This window comes from Phyllobates terribilis, unplaced genomic scaffold (assembly GCF_046119375.1).
Source record: "Phyllobates terribilis strain yellow unplaced genomic scaffold, ASM4611937v1 Scaffold_11__3_contigs__length_659146591, whole genome shotgun sequence".
Lineage (NCBI taxonomy): Eukaryota > Metazoa > Chordata > Amphibia > Anura > Dendrobatidae > Phyllobates > Phyllobates terribilis.
The window spans coordinates 514355439-514380575 of NW_027362771.1; the positions used below are offsets into that span (position 1 = coordinate 514355439).

General features: G+C 49.4%; 1 protein-coding gene across 1 annotated transcript in view; it reads left to right on the forward strand.

Annotated features, from left to right (window-relative positions):
* Window positions 1-801: 801 nt before the first annotated feature.
* SLC23A2 (solute carrier family 23 member 2) overlaps window positions 802-25137 on the forward strand; it is a 122825-nt gene continuing 98489 nt past the window's right edge. The window contains exon 1 of the mRNA XM_073653653.1: window positions 802-988. The gene's annotated coding sequence lies outside the window, so the exon portion shown is untranslated. The remainder of the gene's footprint in view (window positions 989-25137) is intronic.

Below are 25137 nucleotides of genomic sequence, written 5' to 3' on the forward strand. Positions count from 1 at the left end.
AAAAGAGCGGGGCCCGGGCCCCCCTCTTGTGCTTCTGCTCACCGGGCTCCGGGGCATCGCGTGCTGGTGGTTTACATCTAAGCGCAGGGAGCTTCAACCTTGGAAGTGCAGCTCCAAGGGAGTCCTTCCGCCTCTTCTGTGGTGCGCTGGAAATGGCGTGTACGCGATGATCTCATTGAGCGCCAGGATGTCAGTCCAGAAGTGGAGCTTCGCCTGCAGTGGATCCTATGAGTGGTAAGTATGAAAAACTTTTGATATAATTAATGTAATTACATTATATTTTTTCGGGAAATGTAGCGGACATTCCCAAGGAAGTGGCAAATGTTTTTTACACCAGTCAGGGCTCTAGGGCCAGGGGCGGACATGTGATTGGTGCAACCTGTGTGGCTGCTCAGGGTCCCAAGCGATAAGGGGGCCACTGCCCCCTCCAAAACATGTGGCATTGTGATGAGCTAGTGGAATGCATAAAGCCCATCTAGTGCGCTTGCACAGCGGCCCTATTCTGCCTGTGTCCGGGGCAGTACACTGGTGACGTCCTTTCTTATTTGTGGGTTCTTTAAGTGGAAAAATATCATGGAAAATCCCTTTACAATAAAATCATCCCCTGACGTGATGACTGTATAACCCCAGACCAGCAATAATTACAATAACCGCCCATTACTAGGCGGTGCTGGGCAGGCGGTGCTGGCTGACATTCCCGGGGTGTGAGCAGCTCCAGCACATGACTGCAGGCGGCCTCTGAGCAGGAAGTGACCTGCAGGTGCTGGCAGTGCTTCACGCATCCCAGCTTCATGCCAGAGCGTTACGTAATGACGTAAGGAGGCGTGGTTAACTCTGAACTGTCAATGGCGCTCTGCTGTGTGTGAGGTCCGCCTCTCTCCCCTGGCAGTGCCGCAGCTGCTGCAGCTCCTCCTCACAGGGGCTGGCAGACAAAGCCCGGGGTTACAGGCCGCTGCAGGGAGTCGCCATCGGGAGCCGGTGATGGCAGGTAATGTGTACGGGGTTGCAGGGGCAATGGTGGCATGTACCTCGCCATGGGCCTGCAGGGCACTGATGGGGGAGCCTGGCACTGCCACACTGCATGGCATCCTCCACACACCTGCCTGAGCCATCTCTGCAGGCTGTGCCCCTCCAGCACTACCGCTCCCAGCAGGAGCTGACTTGCTGGGAGTTGTGGTGCAGCAGGATCTGGGGATCACTGCCCTCCTCTCCTGACTGTGTGCAGTTATTGGAGGGTGATGCCACCCTGGTATTTAGGATGTGCTCGCTGCCTCCATTCATATGAGTCCAGGTCTTTCTTCCTGGACCAGTGGTAAAAGCCTTGTATGTGGACAGGCCGTGCAGCGTGGAGCTGTGGGTTTGTGATGTTTGGCCTTTTCACATCACTTTGGATCAGTTCCGTTGACATTGGCAGAGCTGGAGCCGGGCGAGGTCCGTATCATAAAGTGCTGGTGTTTATTACACCGGGTGTGTGACGCACGCCACTTAGAAGAGGGGCTGAATGTACCAAGTGGTGTGCGCCAAGTAAAGGGGATCTGTCAGCAGGTATTTGCTGCCCCATCTGAGAGCAGTGTAATGTAGGGGGAGAGACCCTGATTCCAGTGATGTGTCTCTTAGATTACTGGGTTCAGCAGTTGTGACCCAATCAGAGATCTTGGATGCAGCAGAGCTGAGAAAGCTTCCCCCTCCCTCACCAGGCTCTGTATGTACATTGTCTTTAGACAGTGAGCTGCTTATCAGAGGAGGGGGTGTGGTCGAACCAGGGCTCACATGGCACCTAGTTACCACAATGATCATTTCCTATAGATAAAACCTTCATTGTAAGTAAACAGTACACAGCCTGATAAGTGACACATCGTTGAATTCAGTGTTTTAACCCCTACAGCAAGCTGTCCTCGGATTACATGACAAAAATCTACTGACAGATTCCATTTAATGAATTTGGCACCTCTTCTACTCAATCAAGACTAGCATAGTGTGAGCGTGCGCTACTCCAGGTTTGATGTTTCTGCGCCTGTGTGTTCTGGATGATTAGTCTCAGGTCAGTCCCTGGTGACGTCTCCCATTGGCTTAGACCAGGGATGTAAAACTTAAACTCACAGAAGGCCAAAACGAAAAACTTGTAATAAGTCGGGGGCAAACCAGTATACTCCAGTCCTCCATACAGAATAATGGGCCTCACATATTCCTCCATACAGAATAATGCACCCCCCCCCACACAGCCCCCCATACAGAATAATGGACCCCCCCACACGGCCCTCCATACAGAATAATGGACCCCCCCACACGGCCCTCCATACAGAATAATGGCCCCCCCACACAGCCCTCCATGCAGAATAATGCCTCCCCCCCCCCACACAGCCCTCCATGCAGAATAATGCCCCCCCCCCCCACAGCCCTCCATGCAGAATAATGCCCCCCCCCCCACACAGCCCTCCATGCAGAATAATGGGCCCCCCCACACACAGCCCCTCCATACAGAATAATGGGGCCCCCCCACACACAGCCCCTCCATACAGAATGATGGGCCCCCCCCCACACATGGCCCTCCATACAGAATGATGGGCCCCCCCCACACATGGCCCTCCATACAGAATAATGGGCCCCCCCCCACACGGCCCTCCATACAGAATAATGCCCCCCACGGCCCTCCATACAGAATAATGGGGCCCCCCCCACACGGACCTCCATACAGAATAATGGGCTCCATACAGAATAATAGGCCCCCCCACACAGCCCTTCATACAGAATAATGCCCCCCTCCATACAGAATAATGCCCTCCCCCCCACACAGCCCTCCATACAGAATAATGCCCTCCCACACAGCCCTCCATACAGAATAATGCCCCCCCCCACAGCCCTCCATACAGAATAATGGGGTCCATACAGAATAATGCCCCCCCCCACACAGCCCTCCATACAGAATAATGGGCTCCATACGGAATAATGGGCCCCCCCACACAGCCCTCCATACGGAATAATGGGCCCCCCCACACAGCCCTCCATACGGAATAATGGGCCCCCCCCCCCCCACACAGCCCTCCATACGGAATAATGGGCCCCCCCCCCACACAGCCCTCCATACGGAATAATGGGCCCCCCACACAGCCCTCCATACGGAATAATGCCCCCCCCCACACAGCCCTCCATACAGAATAATGGGCCCCCCACACAGCCCTCCATACGGAATAATGCCCCCCCCCACAGAACTCCATACAGAATAATGCCCCCCCACACACAGCCCTCCATACAGAATAATGCCCCCCCCTCACTGCCCTCCATACAGAATAATGCCCCCCTCCCCCACAGCCCTCCGTACAGAATGGGCCCCCCCACACTGCCCTCCATACAGAATAATGGGCCCCCCCACACAGCCCTCCATACAGAATAATGGGCCCCCCCACACAGCCCTCCATACAGAATAATGGGCCCCCCCACACAGCCCTCCATACAGAATAATGCCCCCCCCCACAGCCCTCCATACAGAATAATGGCCCCCCCCCACAGCCCTCCATACAGAATAATGCCCCCCCCCCCCACAGCCCTCCATACGGAATAATGCCCCCCCCCCCACAGCTCTCTATACAGAATAATGCCCCCCCCCACACAGCACTCCATACAGGATAATGGGCCCCACACACACACAGCCCTCCATACAGGATAATGGGCCCCACACACACACAGCCCTCCATACAGGATAATGGGCCCCACACACACACAGCCCTCCATACAGGATAATGGGCCCCACACACACACAGCCCTCCATACAGGATAATGGGCCCCACACACACACAGCCCTCCATACAGAGTAATGTCGTCGCCCCCCCCACAGCCCTCCATACAGAATAACGAGCCCCCCACACAGGGGTTGCAGTTCTGGTGTAGGGGCCAAATACAAAATGGAATAATACACGATCAAAGAGACGAATGTAAATAAAGATGGTACCGCTGAAAACGTCATCTTGTCCTGCAAGAAACAAGCCGCAATACCGCTCCAACAACGGAAAAATAAAAAAGTTATAGCTCTCAGAAAAAAGCGATGCAAAAACAATTCCTTTTTCTATAGAATAGTTTTTATTGTGTAAAAGCGCCAAAATATTAAAAAAAAAAAAATGCGGTACAGCTGTAAACGTACTGACCCGAAGAATAAAGCTACCTTATCAATTTTACCACACGCACAACGGCATAAAAAAAAATTAAATTAAAAAAAAAAAAAAAAATCCTGAATTGTTTGCTTTTGTTTATTCTGCCTCCCATAAATCGGAATAGAAAGCGATCAAAAAATGTCATTTGCCTGAAAATGATACCGATAAAAACGTCAACTTGTCCCGCAAAAAACAAGCCGTCACATGACTCTGTCGGCCGAAATATGGAAAAATTATAGCTCTCAAAATATGGCGATGCAAAAACTAGTCTTTGCAAAAAAAATGCGTCTTTTAGTGTGTGACAGCTGTCAATCATAAAAACCCGATATGAATCTGGCATCGCTATAATTGCACCGACCTGAAGAATAACGTCGTCTAATCACTTATACCACACGAGGAACGGCGTAAAAAATAAACTTTAGGGTTAGGCTAAGGTTGGGGTTGAGATTTTTTCAGAAGTAAAGAAAAAAAAAATGACAATATGGCGACTAGTGAGCGCAAGTGCTCGCTACTTGAGTTTGCATCGGGTGCTTGGGTATGCACTGAGTATCGCGGGTGCTCGAGTGACATGCTTGAGTCTCCTCCCCAAATGTTTTGCAGCTGTTATGCAGCCAAAAACACCTTGCGGGGATTGCCTGCCATGCACGAGCGATCCCCGCATGTTTTTTTTTTGGGTGTCTAATAAAAAAAACATGCGGGGCAGGGACTCGAGCATGTCACTAGAGCACCCGCGATACTTGGTGCATACCTTAGTACCTGACGCAAACTAAAATAGCGAGCACTTGCACTCAAGACTAATGACAACTTATTTAATATGATGACCTAATGTTATCAAATTCTGTGTCGTACCTCTGGGTTCAAAATGTTCACTATACCCCTTGATAAAATCCTCGAGTGGTGTAGCTTCCAAAATGGAGTCACTGGGGGGAGGGTGGGGTGGTTTCCACTATTTAGGCACATCAGGGACTCCCCAAACGCAACTTGTTACCCTTGTGAAAATGCGAAATTGGGGGCTGAAAAAACATTTTTGTTGAAAAAATGTGAAAATGTTATTTTTACGGTTCAATGTTATAAACTTCTGTGAAGCACCTGGGGGTTCAAGATGCTCACCACACATCTAAATAAGTTTCCTAAATGGGGTCACTTGTGGGGGGTTTCTACTGTTTAGGCACATCAGGGGCTCCCCAAACGCAACATGGTGTCCGCTAATTATTCAAGCAAATTTTACATTCAAAAAGTCAAATGGCGCTCTTTCCCTTCCGAGCCCTGCCGTGCTCCCAAACAGTGTTTTTTCCTCATATATAGGGTATCTGCGTGCTCAGGGGAAATTGCACAACAAATTTTGGGGTCCATTTTTTCCTGTTACCCTGCGAAAATAAGAAAATTTGGGTCTAAAGTAACATTTTTGTGAAAAAAAAAGTTAAATGTTCATTTTTTTTCTTCCACATTCCAAAAATTCCTGTGAAGCACCTGAAGGGTTAATAAACTTCTTGAATGTGGTTTTCAGCACCTTGAGGGGTGCAGTTTTTAGAATGGTGTCACTTTTGGGTATTTCTGTCATAAAGGCCCCTCAAAGTCACGTCAAATGTGATGTGGTCTCTTAAAAAATGTTTTTGTAAATTTTGTTTCAAAATTGTGCTGATGTAAAGTAGACATGTGGGAAATGTTATTTATTAACTATTTTGTGTGACATACAGTACAGACCAAAAGTTTGGACACACCTTTTCATTTAAAGATTTTTCTGTATTTTCATGACTATGAAAATTGTACATTCACACTGAAGGCATCAAAACTATGAATTAACACATGTGGAATTATATACTTAACAAAAAAGTGTGAAACAACTGAAAATATGTCTTATATTCTAGGTTCTTCAAAGTAGCCACCTTTTGCTTTGATGACTGCTTTGCACACTCTTGGCGTTCTCTTGATGAGCTTCAAGTGGTAGTCACCAGAAATGGCCTTCCAACAATCTTGAAGGAGTTCCCAGAGACTTGTTGGCCCTTTTGTCTTCACTCTGCGGTCCAGCTCAACCCAAACCATCTCGATTGGGTTCAGGTCTGGTGACTGTGGAGGCCAGGTCATCTGGCGTAGCACCCCATAACTCTACTTCTTGGTCAAATAGCCTTTACACAGCCTGGAGGTGTGTTTGGGGTCATTGTCCTGTTGAAAAATAAATAATGATCCAACTAAACGCAAACCGGATGGAATAGCATGCCGCTGCAAGATGCTGTGGTAGCCATGCTGGTTCAGTATGCCTTCAATTTTGAATAAATCCCCAACAGTGTCACCAGTAAAGCACCATCACACCTCCTCCTCCATGCTTCACGGTGGGAACCAGGCATGTAGAGTCCATCCGTTCACCTTTTCTGCATCACACAAAGACACGGTGGTTGGAACCAAAGATCTCTCAAATTTGGGCTCATCAGACCAAAGCACAGATTTCCACTGGTCTATTGTCCATTCCTTGTGTTCTTTAGCCCAAACAAGTCTCTTCTGCTTGTTGCCTGTCTTTAGCAGTGGTTTTCTAGCAACTATTTTACCATGAAGGCCTGCTGCACAAAGTCTCCTCTTAACAGTTGTTGAAGAGATGTGTCTGCTGCTAGAACTCTGTGTGGCATTGACCTGGTCTCTAATCTGAGCTGCTGTTAACCTGCGATTTCTGAGGCTGGTGACTCGGATAAATTTATCCTCAGAAGCAGAGGTGACTCTTGGTCTTCCTTTCCTGGGGCGATCCTCATGTGAGCCAGTTTCTTTGTAGCGCTTGATGGGTTTTGCAACTGCACTTGGGGACACTTTCAAAGTTTTCCTAATTTTTTGCACTGACTGACCTTCATTTCTTAAAGTAATGATGGCCACTCATTTTTCTTTACTTAGCAGCTTTTTTCTTGCCATAATACAAATTCTAGCAGTCTATTTAGTAGGACTATCAGCTGTGTATCCACCTGATTTCTGCACAACACAACTGATGGTCTCAACCCCATTTATAAGGCAAGAAATCCCACTTATTAAATCTGACAGGGCACACCTGTGAAGTGAAAACCATTTCCGGTGACTACCTCTTGAAGCCCATCAAGAGAATGCCAAGAGTGTGCAAAGCAGTCATCAAAGCAAAAGGGGGCTACTTTGGAGAACCTAGAATATAAGACATATTTTCAGTTGTTTCACACTTTTTTGTTAAGTATATAATTCCACATGTGTTAATTCATAGTTTTGATGCCTTCAGTGTGAATGTACAATTTTCATAGTCATGAAAATACAGAAAAATCTTTAAATGAGAAGGTGTGTCCAAACTTTTTGTCTGTACGGTATCTCTCTGATTTAAGGTCATAAAAATTAAAATTTTGAAAATTGCTAAATTTTTGCCAAATTTACGATTTTTTTTTTCACACATAAACGCAAGTGATATCGAATAAATTTTACCACAGTCATAAAGTACAATATGTCACGAAAAAACAGTCTCAGAATCAGGGGGATCCGTTGAAGCGTTCCAGAGTAACTACCTCGTAGTGACAGTGGTTAGAATTGTAAAAATTGGCCTGGTCATTAACGTGCAAACCACCCTCGAGGGTAAAGGGGTTAAATTAGTTGCTGAAGGAAGAAATAAACTCCAATATGAGTTTTTGCTCCAATTTCTTGTCATTTTCAGGCTCTTTGCTTGCTGTTCATGGCTGAAAACCTGCATAGGCCTCATATTTGTGAGTGTTACAATGGTATCCAGTCTGTGCAATGTAAAGCTGGCTGGTGACTATCCCATCACCCTTCTCGCAACCTCCCAGAACACATGTCCGCTCAGTAGCACTGGGGGTGCACGTGTCGTTGCTGGGAAGAGTGTTGAAGCCGGTGTCAGCTCCTGTGCCAGCTGCTGACTTATCATGGGAACACAAGGATCAGGGGTTGTGATTCATCATGGCTGAGCTTTCTCTACACACATTTAGAATTTCTCAGCGGTGGAGAAGGAATTATCCATATAGATTACCAGAGAGTCACTGACTTGTTGTACTTCAGCTCGGTGCACCTGTGGGTGTCCGCACCTGTGACCTCACTGTCACATTATGGCGGTGTCACGCTTACTCCAGCAGGGAACTATTTGCATGGTATGTAGTTTGCACACGCAAAGTTTCCTTGTTTTGTGTGAGGAGATGAAAGACATGTGGATCTGCCGCTACTTCACATGGAATGGACGCAAAGACTGGAGCTAATCTCCGATGTCCCCGAGGCATCACCACAGTTCCTCCTTTTGAATAGGTTTTCACATTCCCTTACTGTTAACCCAAAATATAAAAAAAAATCTAAGTTTCTGTGTTAGTGTTTAATATTGATCTTGGCCCACAGCTGGTGAGCTGCTCCTCTGCCCGTGCCGCTGTCATCCCCATGTGAAGGCAGCTACCAATCTCTTAGGTGTAAACCCAGGAAAAGCTCATTTATTTAGTGCATGCATCATATATGGGTGTTAAGGTTATGTTAACTGGGTAAACAGTACGTTTATTAAGGTTACATGGTCAGCTCATTGACTTAATCAGTAACAATGCAATGCTTCATTTTTGCTGAGGTGGCGCTGCAGAGTAGTTGAACACTTTCTGTCAGATTACGGCTGATTGCGGGAGTTCCTAGTAGTGGTGGGGTTCTCGTTCCCTACGGTTGGCTTATTTTCTAGATACCCTTTGTAGAATCTGCGGAGTTTTGGGGTGCCTGTTAATATTAATTAACAAGAGCTACTGGATCTTTAAAAGGGGATTTATTACAAATAGGATATTTACAATAACATACATAAGGGAAACCTAACTAAGGGACAAGGGAACAATGTAAGGGAAAGGTAAAAGGAGAGGGTGGTAGAAGATGGGAAGTGAGAAGAAGAAGAAGAAGAAGAATACTGCCTAACTAGTTTGATGTGCTACCTTTATATATCAGTTACACAGTCAGACATGACCCATACATTGCCCATCCCTGTAACACCTCCAAATAATGGTACCATCCAATCAGGTCACAGTCTTTGAAGTTCTCCAGAAACATACACATGGCTGCTGATGCAGGCACTCTTCTGAAGGTGGCGCTCTTAGGTTTAGAATGGGTAAGAGTATCAGAGGTCATACATGATTGCAGTGGTCTTCATCTTCCTGCTGATGGCATCTGGTATATAGCCAAAAGGTCTTTGTATCAAGTGTCCTGAGGATAGGTTCAACTCCATTTGGGCTGGCTCCAAGATGTCCATCAAAAGCATTGTGTACCAATATACATATCCATAGGCCAGAGACAGGATGTCTATCTCAGGAGCAATGGTATACAATCCAAATCCACAGGGGCAGTGTATATATGTAGATTACACTAGGTGACAAACAGGATCTGCATTCAAGATCACCACGGAAGGTGTGTGTACCTGTATCATCTCATTCAGTATGTAGATGCAACCTTTTACTTTATCACTTAAACAAAGGACATCACACAAAGAAAACCAGCCTTCTCTCCTAGCAGGTTCACAACCCTGTATCTAGTTTCTCTTGATAGAGTCCTGGAAATATCCAGCACTCATAAATTCAATACAGAGTTAAGTCATAGATATTGTCCATGTTGGGTTCCAACACCCTTGTAGCAAAAAGATTGTCAAAAGTTCACATCCGTCAGAAGCGAGAGAGTACCTGATGTGACTATAGGGGGGAAACAGAGTGGAAAAAAAAACCCTCATGGCACTGCTGTTACTGCAGCATTAGAGAGAAGGCTGTGACTACTACCAGCAGAAGGGTGACAACCATGTAACCTCCCCATGAGTGGGAGCTTGCTGTGACAAGTAGGGGGCAAGGAGAGCCGTATCATTGTTGCAGCTAGTGGGGACGGTCGGGGAGGCATTGCTGCAAGTCTTGGTGAAAATTTAAGGGAGTAGAGTAGTGAATGCTGGTGGAAAGGGGTTTGCTTGATGGAGGGGTCTGAGTTGTGATCTGCCTGTTGGGGTAAAGGCTGCTGTGAATACTATACAGGAGGACACTTCTGTGACTACCACTAGGAGGTACTTGTAGTGGTTTGGGGAATGCCCAATGTGGATAGACTGGTCCACACATGGTTGGTCTCTGTAGTTCTCAAGAGAGAAGTCTTATGTTGTGTGTAACCTTTAAATCAGACAACCCCTATATGGTCCTCGGGCACCCATAGCCCGGCCGGCACTGGACAATCCTGACAGCACGTGCTGTGAGGGTTCGCAAATCTTGAACTCGATGCCTGGAAGGCTCCAGATATACTCAATGGAGGCCTTTGTCCTTTCAGCCCAGGTAACAGATGGAAAGAAAGAAATTCTTCTTCTTTGCTGTAGGATTTTTGGCAATAAGAATGCAGAACTCTGAAACCACTCTTGGGTGAAAGGATGGATTTAGGTGAAGATCAATCCAGTGATTGAAAAAAAATTGTTTAGGGTTATTTAGTAGAGGATTTCTTACTCTTTTTGCTGTTGTGTTGGCTACTAAGAATGCAGCTAGGACACTGGTCAAGTTTATAACTTACAGAAATGTTTAGGCCTTTAAGAGCAATGTTTACCTTCCAAAAAGGAAGCAGATCGGAGGCCCTAGGAAATAGATGGCTAGCAGCTGTCATTATCTTGTGAATCATCGCTGAATAAAAAGGTCCTCGTCAAAGTATAAACTTCAGGCAGAGACTTGTGAGATGCTTTCTCCAACCCTTTTTGGAGAAAATCCAGGATTTTGGAGATGTGTGGATGTAAAGGGTAAGGTGTAGAATCACCGGGATACAAAAGTTCTCAAAAATGTGTTAAATTATATTTGTGATTTTCTTTCTACTTTACTGTACAGTAAGGATGATGGACCCAGAGAGACCTTTTTGGTTTTAAGAATTAGGCTTCCAGAAGCCAAACTGCCAGACATAAGTTTTCTGAATTTGGATAGAAAATGGGTCCCCGTTGAAGAAGATCTGAGATGATCGAAAAAATAAATAGTTCTTCTGCCTTCATCTTGTTCCGCAGTATGAACCAGTCCCTTGTGGCCACAGAGGTGCAGTCAGAATTGTCTTGAGCTCTTCTGACACATCAGTAAAATTCTTGTAAGAAGAGGAATAAGATGCATAGACCAGGTTGAATTTTTAGGGATGGATCAGAGCATCTACCCTTGACCATGGGTCCTCGGATTCAGGGTGAAGAAGAGTGGTGTCTTTGTATTCTTTTAAGAGGCAAATGGTTCGAGATCTCGATACCTTCATCTTCTAGATATCAAGTGGAAGACTGACATACTTAAAACATCATCTAGAGCAGGGGTCTTAAACTCGGCTGGGTATATCATAGAATCATAGAATGGTAGAGTTGGAAGGGACCTCCTGGGTCATCTGGTCCAACCCCCTGCTCAAAGCAGGATTCACTAGATCATCTCAGACAGATGTCTGTCCAGCCTCTGTTTGAAGACGTCCATTGAAGGGGAACTCACCACCTCTCGTGGCAGCCTGTTCCACTCATTAATCACCCTAACTGTCAAAAAGTTTTTTCTAATATCTAATCTGTGTCTCCTCCCATTTAGTTTCATCCCATTGCTTCTAGTCTTTCCTTGTGCAAATGAGAATAAAGATGATCCTTCTACAATGTGACAGCCCTTGACATATTTGTAGACAGCTATTAAGTCTCCTCTCAGTCTTCTTTTTTGCAAGCTAAACATTCCCAAATCCTGCAACCGTTCCTCATAGGACATGGTTTGCAGACCAGTCACCATTCTGGTCGCTCTTCTCTGAACTTGCTCCAGTTTGTCTATGTCTTTTTTAAAATGTGGTGCCCAAAACTGTACACAGTATTCCAGATGAGGTCTGACCAAAGAGGAGTAAAGACCGATAATGACTTCACGTGATCTAGACTGTATGCTTCTGTTAATACATCCCAGAATTGTATTTGCCTTTTTTTTTGCTGCTGCATCACACTGTTGACTCATGTTCAGTCTATGATCTATTAGTATACCTAAGTCTTTTTCACATGTACTGTTGCTTAGCTCTATTCCTCCCATTCTGTATATGCTTTTTTCATTTTTATTGCCCAGATGTAGTACTTTGCATTTTTCCCTGTTAAAAACCATTCTGTTGGTTGCTGCCCACTGCTCCAGTTTATTTAGGTCTTTTTGAATCCTCTCTCTCTCTTCTCTAGTATTAGCTATCCCTCCTAGCTTTGTGTCATCAGCAAATTTAATCAGTTTACCCTCAATTCCTTCATCTAAATCATTGATAAAGATGTTGAACAATACAGGTCCCAGGACGGAGCCCTGTGGTACCCCACTTGAGACATTCATCCAGCTGGATGTGAAGCCATTTACAACCACCCTTTGAGTCCGATCACTAAGCCAGTTATGAATCCACCTAACAGTTGCCTGGTCCATTGCATACTTGGTCATTTTTTCAATAAGGATGGTGTGAGATACTTTGTCAAATGCTTTGCTGAAGTCAAGATATACTATATCTACAGCATTTCCCTGATCCACCCAGTCAGTGATTCTGTCATAGAAGGAAATTAAGTTAGTCTGACATGACTTGTTAGTTACAAACCCATGCTGACTCTGGTTAATCACTTCATTCTTATCCATGTACTTACATACATGTTGTTTAATAATTTGTTCAAATATCTTTCCTGGTATAGAAGTCAGACTCACCGGCCTATAGTTCCCTGGGTCCACCTTCTTCCCCTTTTTGAAGATAGGAACAACATTTGCTCTTCTCCAGTCTTCTGGGACTTCTCCTGTTCTCCAAGAATTTTCAAAGATTATGGAGAGTGGTTCTAAAATTTCTTCTACGATCTCCTTCAGTACTCTGGGGTGTAATTCATCTGGACCTGGAGACTTGAACTCATTTATGTTAGCTAAATATTCCCTCACAATCTTTCTGTTTACAGATAACTTGGATTCCTCTATTCCTTTAAAAGGACAGTGAAGATCAGTTGATGTTACATTTTCTTTCTGAGAGAAAACAGATGCAAAATAGGAATTAAAAAGTTCGGCCTTCTCAACATCCTCTTACCATTTCTCCATTTTCATCCTGTAAAAATTCTATAGCATCTTTGACTTTTCTTTTACTTTTGACATACCCCCAAAATCCTTTTTTATTGCTTTTGACATCTCTTGCAAGCCTTAATTCATTGTCAGCTTTAGCTAACCTGATACGTGCCCTGCAGGATCTGCAGACTGCATTATAATCTTCTTTAGATATGCCTCCCTCTTTCCATTTAATAAACATTTCTTTCTTTCTTTTTAGCATGTGTTTAAGTTCTGTGTTTATCCATCCTGGTTTCCTTAAATGCTTCCCATTCTTAGTACTTTTCGGGATTGTTAACGATTGTGCTTTGAGAATCTCATTTTTAAAAATTTCCCATCCTTCCTGGACATTTTTGTCCTTAAGGACATCCAGCCATTGGATCCCTCCTATTCTCTTTCTGAGTCTCTTAAAATCTGCCTTTCTAAAATCTAACCTTGAAGTTTGAGTCTTCACATGTCTTCCTCCTCTAGTTATCCAAAATTCTATAATAGCATGATCGCTGCCTCCTAGGGTCCCAGCCACCTTTACCTCCTCAACCATTTCCTCCCCGTTTATAAGGATTAGATCCAAAGTAGCAGATCCCCTTGTTTTCTCCCCTACCTTTTGGAAGATAAAGTTGTCAGCAAGAGAGGATAAGAATTTGCTTGACCTGTTAGTTTTACTTGAGAGAGATTCCCAACAAATGTCTGGATAGTTGAAATCTCCCATGACCACTACGTCATATTTTTTGGAGAACTTGGTCATTTGATACATAAAGAGTTCATCCATATCTTCAGCTTGCCCAGGTGGCCTGTAGTAAATGCCTACAATGGTGTCCTTTCCGTATATATATATATATATATATATATATATATGGGCCGCACATGGAAAAAATTTGAATTTGGGGGGCCGCATTCTTTGTTCAATGTGACATGTTTAGTGATACCATTTTTTTTTGTATACACCTTTTGAACATTTTTGCCGTGTTTATTTTTTTATGGCTTGGGTCGTTATGGATGTGGCGATAATAAACGTGCACTTTTTTGTGTTTGCTTTAGTTTACATATAAAACAGCATTTTTAGTGCCCAATATTTTTTCATGCTTTATTTTATTTTTTTATTTTTTTTACAATTTTATTTCCCCCAATTGGCCACATACAGTAATATTGTCTTACAATTAGCATCATATAGTAATAATGGAAAACATCTTGTAGTAATGTTCCCCATCCAAGTCCCCATCTTGTACTAATGTGCCCCATCCAGGTCCCCATCCTGTGGCTATGTGCCCCATCCAGGTCCCCATCCTGTAGCAACGTTCCCCATCCTGGCGCCCATCTTGTACTAATGTGCCTCATCCAGGTCCCCATCTTGGGGCTATGTGCCCCATCCAGGTCCCCATCTTGTGGCTATGTGCCCCATCCAGGTCCCCATCTTGTGGCTATGTGCCCCATCCAGGTCCCCATCTTGTGGCTATGTGCCCCATCCAGGTCCCCATCTTGTGGCTATGTGCCCCATCCAGGTCCCCATCTTGTGGCTATGTGCCCCATCCAGGTCCCCATCTTGTGGCTATGTGCCCCATCCAGGTCCCCATCTTGTGGCTATGTGCCCCATCCAGGTCCCCATCTTGTGGCTATGTGCCCCATCCAGGTCCCCATCTTGTGGCTATGTGCCCCATCCAGGTCCCCATCTTGTGGCTATGTGCCCCATCCAGGTCCCCATCTTGTGGCTATGTGCCCCATCCAGGTCCCCATCTTGTGGCTATGTGCCCCATCCAGGTCCCCATCTTGTGGCTATGTGCCCCATCCAGGTCCCCATCTTGTGGCTATGTGCCCCATCCAGGTCCCCATCTTGTGGCTATGTGCCCCATCCAGGTCCCCATCTTGTGGCTATGTGTCCCATCCAGGTCCCCATGTTGTGGCTCTGTGCCCCATCCAGGTCCCCATGTTGTGGCTCTGTGCCCCATCCAGGTCCCCATGTTGTGGCTCTGTGCCCCATCCCGGTCCCCATGTTGTGGCTCTGTGCCCCATCCCGGTCCCCATCCTGTGGCTCTGTGCCCCATCCCGGTCCCCATCCTGTGGCTATGTGCCCCATCCCGGTCCCCATCTTGTGGCTATGTGCCCCATCCAGGTCCCCATCTTGTGGCTATGTGCCCCATCCAGGTCCCCATCTTGTGGCTATGTGCCCCATCCAGGTCCCCATCTTGTGGCTATGTGCCCCATCCAGGTCCCCATCTTGTGGCTATGTGCCCCATCCAGGTCCCCATCTTGTGGCTATGTGCCCCATCCAGGTCCCCATCTTGTGGCTATGTGCCCCATCCAGGTCCCCATCTTGTGGCTATGTGCCCCATCCAGGTCCCCATCTTGTGGCTATGTGCCCCATCCAGGTCCCCATCTTGTGGCTATGTGCCCCATCCAGGTCCCCATCTTGTGGCTATGTGCCCCATCCAGGTCCCCATCTTGTGGCTATGTGCCCCATCCAGGTCCCCATCTTGTGGCTATGTGCCCCATCCAGGTCCCCATCTTGTGGCTATGTGCCCCATCCAGGTCCCCATCTTGTGGCTATGTGCCCCATCCAGGTCCCCATCTTGTGGCTATGTGCCCCATCCAGGTCCCCATCTTGTGGCTCTGTGCCCCATCCAGGTCCCCATCTTGTGGCTCTGTGCCCCATCCAGGTCCCCATCCTGTGGCTCTGTGCCCCATCCCGGTCCCCATCCTGTGGCTCTGTGCCCCATCCCGGTCCCCATCCTGTGGCTCTGTGCCCCATCCCGGTCCCCATCCTGTGGCTATGTGCCCCATCCAGGTCCCCATCTTGTGGCTATGTGCCCCATCCAGGTCCCCATCTTGTGGCTATGTGCCCCATCCAGGTCCCCATCTTGTGGCTATGTGCCCCATCCAGGTCCCCATCTTGTGGCTATGTGCCCCATCCAGGTCCCCATCTTGTGGCTATGTGCCCCATCCAGGTCCCCATCTTGTGGCTATGTGCCCCATCCAGGTCCCCATCTTGTGGCTATGTGCCCCATCCAGGTCCCCATCTTGTGGCTATGTGCCCCATCCAGGTCCCCATCTTGTGGCTATGTGCCCCATCCAGGTCCCCATCTTGTGGCTATGTGCCCCATCCAGGTCCCCATCTTGTGGCTATGTGCCCCATCCAGGTCCCCATCTTGTGGCTATGTGCCCCATCCAGGTCCCCATCTTGTGGCTATGTGCCCCATCCAGGTCCCCATCTTGTGGCTATGTGCCCCATCCAGGTCCCCATCTTGTGGCTATGTGCCCCATCCAGGTCCCCATCTTGTGGCTATGTGCCCCATCCAGGTCCCCATCTTGTGGCTATGTGCCCCATCCAGGTCCCCATCTTGTGGCTATGTGCCCCATCCAGGTCCCCATCTTGTGGCTATGTGCCCCATCCAGGTCCCCATCTTGTGGCTATGTGCCCCATCCAGGTCCCCATCTTGTGGCTATGTGCCCCATCCAGGTCCCCATCTTGTGGCTATGTGCCCCATCCAGGTCCCCATCTTGTGGCTATGTGCCCCATCCAGGTCCCCATCTTGTGGCTATGTGCCCCATCCAGGTCCCCATCTTGTGGCTATGTGCCCCATCCAGGTCCCCATCTTGTGGCTATGTGCCCCATCCAGGTCCCCATCTTGTGGCTATGTGCCCCATCCAGGTCCCCATCTTGTGGCTATGTGCCCCATCCAGGTCCCCATCTTGTGGCTATGTGCCCCATCCAGGTCCCCATCTTGTGGCTATGTGCCCCATCCAGGTCCCCATCTTGTGGCTATGTGCCCCATCCAGGTCCCCATCTTGTGGCTATGTGCCCCATCCAGGTCCCCATCTTGTGGCTATGTGCCCCATCCAGGTCCCCATCTTGTGGCTATGTGCCCCATCCAGGTCCCCATCTTGTGGCTATGTGCCCCATCCAGGTCCCCATCTTGTGGCTATGTGCCCCATCCAGGTCCCCATCTTGTGGCTATGTGCCCCATCCAGGTCCCCATCTTGTGGCTATGTGCCCCATCCAGGTCCCCATCTTGTGGCTATGTGCCCCATCCAGGTCCCCATCTTGTGGCTATGTGCCCCATCCAGGTCCCCATCTTGTGGCTATGTGCCCCATCCAGGTCCCCATCTTGTGGCTATGTGCCCCATCCAGGTCCCCATCTTGTGGCTATGTGCCCCATCCAGGTCCCCATCTTGTGGCTATGTGCCCCATCCAGGTCCCCATCTTGTGGCTATGTGCCCCATCCAGGTCCCCATCTTGTGGCTATGTGCCCCATCCAGGTCCCCATCTTGTGGCTATGTGCCCCATCCAGGTCCCCATCTTGTGGCTATGTGCCCCATCCAGGTCCCCATCTTGTGGCTATGTGCCCCATCCAGGTCCCCATCTTGTGGCTATGTGCCCCATCCAGGTCCCCATCTTGTGGCTATGTGCCCCATCCAGGTCCCCATCTTGTGGCTATGTGCCCCATCCAGGTCCCCATCTTGTGGCTATGTGCCCCATCCAGGTCCCCATCTTGTGGCTATGTGCCCCATCCAGGTCCCCATCTTGTGGCTATGTGCCCCATCCAGGTCCCCATCTTGTGGCTATGTGCCCCATCCAGGTCCCCATCTTGTGGCTATGTGCCCCATCCAGGTCCCCATCTTGTGGCTATGTGCCCCATCCAGGTCCCCATCTTGTGGCTATGTGCCCCATCCAGGTCCCCATCTTGTGGCTATGTGCCCCATCCAGGTCCCCATCTTGTGGCTATGTGCCCCATCCAGGTCCCCATCTTGTGGCTATGTGCCCCATCCAGGTCCCCATCTTGTGGCTATGTGCCCCATCCAGGTCCCCATCTTGTGGCTATGTGCCCCATCCAGGTCCCCATCTTGTGGCTATGTGCCCCATCCAGGTCCCCATCTTGTGGCTATGTGCCCCATCCAGGTCCCCATCTTGTGGCTATGTGCCCCATCCAGGTCCCCATCTTGTGGCTATGTGCCCCATCCAGGTCCCCATCTTGTGGCTATGTGCCCCATCCAGGTCCCCATCTTGTGGCTATGTGCCCCATCCAGGTCCCCATCTTGTGGCTATGTGCCCCATCCAGGTCCCCATCTTGTGGCTATGTGCCCCATCCAGGTCCCCATCTTGTGGCTATGTGCCCCATCCAGGTCCCCATCTTGTGGCTATGTGCCCCATCCAGGTCCCCATCTTGTGGCTATGTGCCCCATCCAGGTCCCCATCTTGTGGCTATGTGCCCCATCCAGGTCCCCATCTTGTGGCTATGTGCCCCATCCAGGTCCCCATCTTGTGGCTATGTGCCCCATCCAGGTCCCCATCTTGTGGCTATGTGCCCCATCCAGGTCCCCATCTTGTGGCTATGTGCCCCATCCAGGTCCCCATCTTGTGGCTATGTGCCCCATCCAGGTCCCCATCTTGTGGCTATGTGCCCCATCCAGGTCCCCATCTTGTGGCTATGTGCCCCATCCAGGTCCCCATCTTGTGGCTATGTGCCCCATCCAGGTCCCCATCTTGTGGCTATGTGCCCCATCCAGGTCCCCATCTTGTGGCTATGTGCCCCATCCAGGTCCCCATCTTGTGGCTATGTGCCCCATCCAGGTCCCCATCTTGTGGCTATGTGCCCCATCCAGGTCCCCATCTTGTGGCTATGTGCCCCATCCAGGTCCCCATCTTGTGGCTATGTGCCCCATCCAGGTCCCCATCTTGTGGCTATGTGCCCCATCCAGGTCCCCATCTTGTGGCTATGTGCCCCATCCAGGTCCCCATCTTGTGGCTATGTGCCCCATCCAGGTCCCCATCTTGTGGCTATGTGCCCCATCCAGGTCCCCATCTTGTGGCTATGTGCCCCATCCAGGTCCCCATCTTGTGGCTATGTGCCCCATCCAGGTCCCCATCTTGTGGCTATGTGCCCCATCCAGGTCCCCATCTTGTGGCTATGTGCCCCATCCAGGTCCCCATCTTGTGGCTATGTGCCCCATCCAGGTCCCCATCTTGTGGCTATGTGCCCCATCCAGGTCCCCATCTTGTGGCTATGTGCCCCATCCAGGTCCCCATCTTGTGGCTATGTGCCCCATCCAGGTCCCCATCTTGTGGCTATGTGCCCCATCCAGGTCCCCATCTTGTGGCTATGTGCCCCATCCAGGTCCCCATCTTGTGGCTATGTGCCCCATCCAGGTCCCCATCTTGTGGCTATGTGCCCCATCCAGGTCCCCATCTTGTGGCTCTGTGCCCCATCCAGGTCCCCATCTTGTGGCTCTGTGCCCCATCCCGGTCCCCATCTTGTGGCTCTGTGCCCCATCCCGGTCCCCATCTTGTGGCTCTGTGCCCCATCCCGGTCCCCATCTTGTGGCTCTGTGCCCCATCCCGGTCCCCATCTTGTGGCTCTGTGCCCCATCCCGGTCCCCATCTTGTGGCTCTGTGCCCCATCCCGGTCCCCATCTTGTGGCTCTGTGCCCCATCCCGGTCCCCATGTTGTGGCTCTGTGCCCCATCCCGGTCCCCATGTTGTGGCTCTGTGCCCCATCCCGGTCCCCATGTTGTGGCTCTGTGCCCCATCCCGGTCCCCATCCTGTGGCTCTGTGCCCCATCCCGGTCCCCATCCTGTGGCTCTGTGCCCCATCCCGGTCCCCATCCTGTGGCTCTGTGCCCCATCCCGGTCCCCATCCTGTGGCTCTGTGCCCCATCCAGGTCCCCATCCTGTGGCTATGTGCCCCATCCAGGTCCCCATCCTGTGGCTATGTGCCCCATCCAGGTCCCCATCTTGTGGCTCTGTGCCCCATCCAGGTCCCCATCTTGTGGCTCTGTGCCCCATCCAGGTCCCCATCTTGTGGCTCTGTGCCCCATCCAGGTCCCCATCTTGTGGCTCTGTGCCCCATCCCGGTCCCCATCCTGTGGCTCTGTGCCCCATCCCGGTCCCCATCCTGTGGCTCTGTGCCCCATCCCGGTCCCCATCCTGTGGCTCTGTGCCCCATCCCGGTCCCCATCCTGTGGCTCTGTGCCCCATCCCGGTCCCCATCCTGTGGCTCTGTGCCCCATCCCGGTCCCCATCCTGTGGCTCTGTGCCCCATCCAGGTCCCCATCCTGTGGCTATGTGCCCCATCCAGGTCCCCATCTTGTGGCTATGTGCCCCATCCAGGTCCCCATCTTGTGGCTATGTGCCCCATCCAGGTCCCCATCTTGTGGCTATGTGCCCCATCCAGGTCCCCATCTTGTGGCTATGTGCCCCATCCAGGTCCCCATCTTGTGGCTATGTGCCCCATCCAGGTCCCCATCTTGTGGCTATGTGCCCCATCCAGGTCCCCATCTTGTGGCTATGTGCCCCATCCAGGTCCCCATCTTGTGGCTATGTGCCCCATCCAGGTCCCCATCTTGTGGCTATGTGCCCCATCCAGGTCCCCATCTTGTGGCTCTGTGCCCCATCCAGGTCCCCATCTTGTGGCTCTGTGCCCCATCCAGGTCCCCATCTTGTGGCTCTGTGCCCCATCCAGGTCCCCATCTTGTGGCTCTGTGCCCCATCCAGGTCCCCATCTTGTGGCTCTGTGCCCCATCCAGGTCCCCATCTTGTGGCTCTGTGCCCCATCCAGGTCCCCATCTTGTGGCTCTGTGCCCCATCCAGGTCCCCATCTTGTGGCTCTGTGCCCCATCCAGGTCCCCATCTTGTGGCTCTGTGCCCCATCCAGGTCCCCATCTTGTGGCTCTGTGCCCCATCCAGGTCCCCATCTTGTGGCTCTGTGCCCCATCCAGGTCCCCATCTTGTGGCTCTGTGCCCCATCCAGGTCCCCATCTTGTGGCTCTGTGCCCCATCCAGGTCCCCATCTTGTGGCTCTGTGCCCCATCCAGGTCCCCATCTTGTGGCTCTGTGCCCCATCCAGGTCCCCATCTTGTGGCTCTGTGCCCCATCCAGGTCCCCATCTTGTGGCTCTGTGCCCCATCCAGGTCCCCATCTTGTGGCTCTGTGCCCCATCCAGGTCCCCATCTTGTGGCTCTGTGCCCCATCCAGGTCCCCATCTTGTGGCTCTGTGCCCCATCCAGGTCCCCATCTTGTGGCTCTGTGCCCCATCCAGGTCCCCATCTTGTGGCTCTGTGCCCCATCCAGGTCCCCATCTTGTGGCTCTGTGCCCCATCCAGGTCCCCATCTTGTGGCTCTGTGCCCCATCCAGGTCCCCATCTTGTGGCTCTGTGCCCCATCCAGGTCCCCATCTTGTGGCTCTGTGCCCCATCCAGGTCCCCATCTTGTGGCTCTGTGCCCCATCCAGGTCCCCATCTTGTGGCTCTGTGCCCCATCCAGGTCCCCATCTTGTGGCTCTGTGCCCCATCCAGGTCCCCATCTTGTGGCTCTGTGCCCCATCCAGGTCCCCATCTTGTGGCTCTGTGCCCCATCCAGGTCCCCATCTTGTGGCTCTGTGCCCCATCCAGGTCCCCATCTTGTGGCTCTGTGCCCCATCCAGGTCCCCATCTTGTGGCTCTGTGCCCCATCCAGGTCCCCATCTTGTGGCTCTGTGCCCCATCCCGGTCCCCTCGTTGTGGCTCTGTGCCCCATCCAGGTCCCCATGTTGTGGCTCTGTGCCCCATCCAGGTCCCCATCCTGTGGCTCTGTGCCCCATCCAGGTCCCCATCCTGTGGCTCTGTGCCCCATCCAGGTCCCCATCCTGTGGCTATGTGCCCCATCCCGGTCCCCATGTTGTGGCTCTGTGCCCCCTGTGCTGTTCTTCACACACATAAAATAGAGAAAAAAAAAGATGATTCTCACCTGTCCTCCTTCCTGCAGATGTGGCCCTCAGGCACCACAGAGTCCAACCCCTTGACGATCCCGACCTGGTCCAGGAGGAGCCGCCGACAGCAGCGCTGCATTGCCGCACAGAGACTGTCTCCCAGCACAGCATTTCCAATGTCAGCCGCCGGCCAATCAGAGGCCAGCAGCTGACATCTGCATATGGCAATGACGTCATACTCGCTGCGCCGACACGCAGATATCAGCTGCTGGCCTCTGATTGGCCAGCGGCTGGCATTGGAAATGCAGTGCTGGGAAACAGTCTCTGTGTGGCAATTCAGCGCTGCTGTCGGCGGCTCCTCCTGGACCAGGTCGGGATCGTCAAGGGGTCTGTGCCCGCGGGCCGCGTGTTTGAGACCCCTGATCTAGAGAGTCCTTCCAGCTGAGAAAGTCGATTTGTTTGTTGGATGATCCTTTGAGGTGATGTGCAGACATGGAGAAAGGATGTTTTTCCATCCAGGAAAAAAAATCTGTCTGACAAATTCAAGATTCTTCTGTCTTGTTCAACCCTGATGTCTCATAAGCCATTGTATTCACATTGTCAGTGAATTCTGACATGAGTCCTGAGGTTGGTGTTCCATCAGGCTTGGAAATTTGATAACTGTTGGCCTCCTGTCTAGGACCAGGTACTCTGGAGCTAAATAAGAGCGACAAAAGCACTCCACCATTTTTCTGGTGGCACTTATGGTTATTGTAATTACACAGAACTGTTGCTAGCTTATTCCTTTTTTAAGTTGCTTCTTTAACCACCAGACGTGCGAGGAATGTGCATGACTGGAGAGGGAGATGTTCTTGTCCAGTGACAACGTAGATCAGTCCAACAGGAAAAAATGAAGGACATAAGAGGCCCTGTGTGTTTGAGCCAAAGGCATTTCCTGAACACATACCATTATGGAGCCAATGATGGATGAGGCGAATCTTAACGATGCCTTTGCTTGTTTAGGAAAGACATTTGAGAATCTAGAGGATCCCCCCCCCCCCCCCCAAAAAAAAAATCTTCCTTGTAGACAGATATAGGTCAGACATCTGTGCATTGATTACCCGTCCAAGAGGATGGTGTGTGTTCAAAACACACAGAGACATGTCCGTTTTTTTCCGGCAGCATGGATGATAGGGGCCATACAAGTCTATGGGTCAGTGAAAAAAATACAGCACATGTGCTTCATGTGTATAACATTGCCAGTATAGGAGAAGCTTTGTATTTTGATAATTTCTTTATCTATCCCGGAAAAACACTGATGGAAAACACTGACCCGGATACCATTTTCTAACGTACGTGTTATACACACATGTGAAGGGGCCTTATTGTAGCTTCAACTTCTCTTCTTCCCTTTATACCTATGAGGTGGTCCACTTTGTTGGGGACGAAAGGACAACATAATTTTAGAAAACTTGGGCTCTGGAATGGCTTTCTTTTTATCGGTAGCCTTCTCCAGTAATTCTTTCATGGCTGGATTGAAAAACTGTTCACCATGGAATGGAGCGGAGCAAAGTTTAGATTTGGAGAAGATCTCACCAGTCCACATTTGCAGCCCCAAGGTCCATGTAAGATTTTCTGTCTCAGATGGTCTTGCAGCTGCCCAATCCAGTGAACTTAGACATGGGCAAACATCTAGAGGCTACATGAGATTATAATATACCCACAGAGGTTTCCCAATATTTCTTTAGGCCATTAGTTTTTCAGTCCCTATTTTCAAATGAATGGAAGAGTAGTTTTCTTCACAGTTTTAGCCACTTGTATGCCAATTTTAGGGTTTTCTCTTGAATTAGAGTCTGTATAGTCTCATGTATTAGAAACTCCTGTTACTTCTTGGACCTCAAACCCTGTGAAAATTTCATCCTGGACAACGTAAAACTGGATTTTGATGTATGTGACAACAGGTTGTAGACTGTTATGGTGCCAACAGTCAATGTGCTCTCTGACGTGCATCAACTACGTCAACTACGGACAGAAGCGGCACAAAGGAGTATACCAATTGACCCCTGCCGCCTCGTGAATTCACAATTTCAGGTTAACGGCACACTGCCACCAGCCGCATAATTTTACCACCTAACCTCGCTCGTTCCCCACAGGGACAGCAAAGTCACTGAGGAGTGGAGATGGGGAGGGGTTATTTAACCTGTTTGTGGTTCCTAATTTAGGTGTGGGATCAACCTCCTGTTGTGCTGTCATGGGGTGTGATATGCAGGAAAAATAAAATCAGATATGTGAATAGTTCCAGTAAACTGTGTATGAAAAAGTGATATGTGAATGTGTCCTAAGGGTCTTCCAATAGAGCTGTAAATCCCATCACACAACCATGGCGTCTGACTTGGACAGCTCCTTGGCACAATACAAGTCTGCGGCCTCTCTAACCCTTGATGATCAGCGGACGCTCATGTCTGGTCAATTATTTGGTTTCAATAATTGGCTTCTTAATGAGGTTTAAAGAAAGGGTCACCACCATCCCAACCCCATCCATGATGTCCATGTATCTCTTAGACTACGTTCCCACAATGAATATTTTGTGAGGTTTTGATATTGTTGATTGGGTAAATTTTTTAATTTCATTGTGTTTCAGTGCATTTTTTAATCTGCTTTTTATTGCGTTTTTGATTCTTGGGCCCAATTGTTTTCTCCACCAGATAACTGCTTTAATTTTTCAGATTTGTTACTGAGGAGTCTTGGAAAACCAGGTGACAACTCCTTCTAGAGAAATAATGGAGCCATGTTTGTTGTCCCTTAGTTTTATCTGCTACTGATTTAATAAAAAACACTTAGAAATTTTTGACGTGAAGTGCATGTGACATTTAGCCCACGTTCACACATTCAGTATCTGGTCAGCATTTTACATCAGTTTTTGTAAGCCAAGAGTGGGTGAAAAATGCAGAAATGCATTGGACACTTTTACAGTTTTCTACAGGGACCTAGTGAAAACTGATCTCCTCAATACGGTTATATTCTGATCTTCAAAATATCTTGTTCTCAATGGGTTAAATGGGATCTGCAGGAAAGAAGCTGCGAAAACCACACTTGTCCCAGGCAAGCTTTCGTCAGAGGCTGGGATTAAATGGTGAGCAGTGTGTTAAGTGTAATTATCAGATGAGCCTGGCTTTTATGGTCACGATAATTATGTTAGGACTAATTGCTAGGGTGCAACTCGTAATTAACCCATTATATAGGATTGGTAAACCGAAGTATATCAAAAATACTTTGTAATTAGTTACTATAAGGCCACGGCCCCACTATCAGTATTTGATCAGTATTCGGTCAGTATTTTTT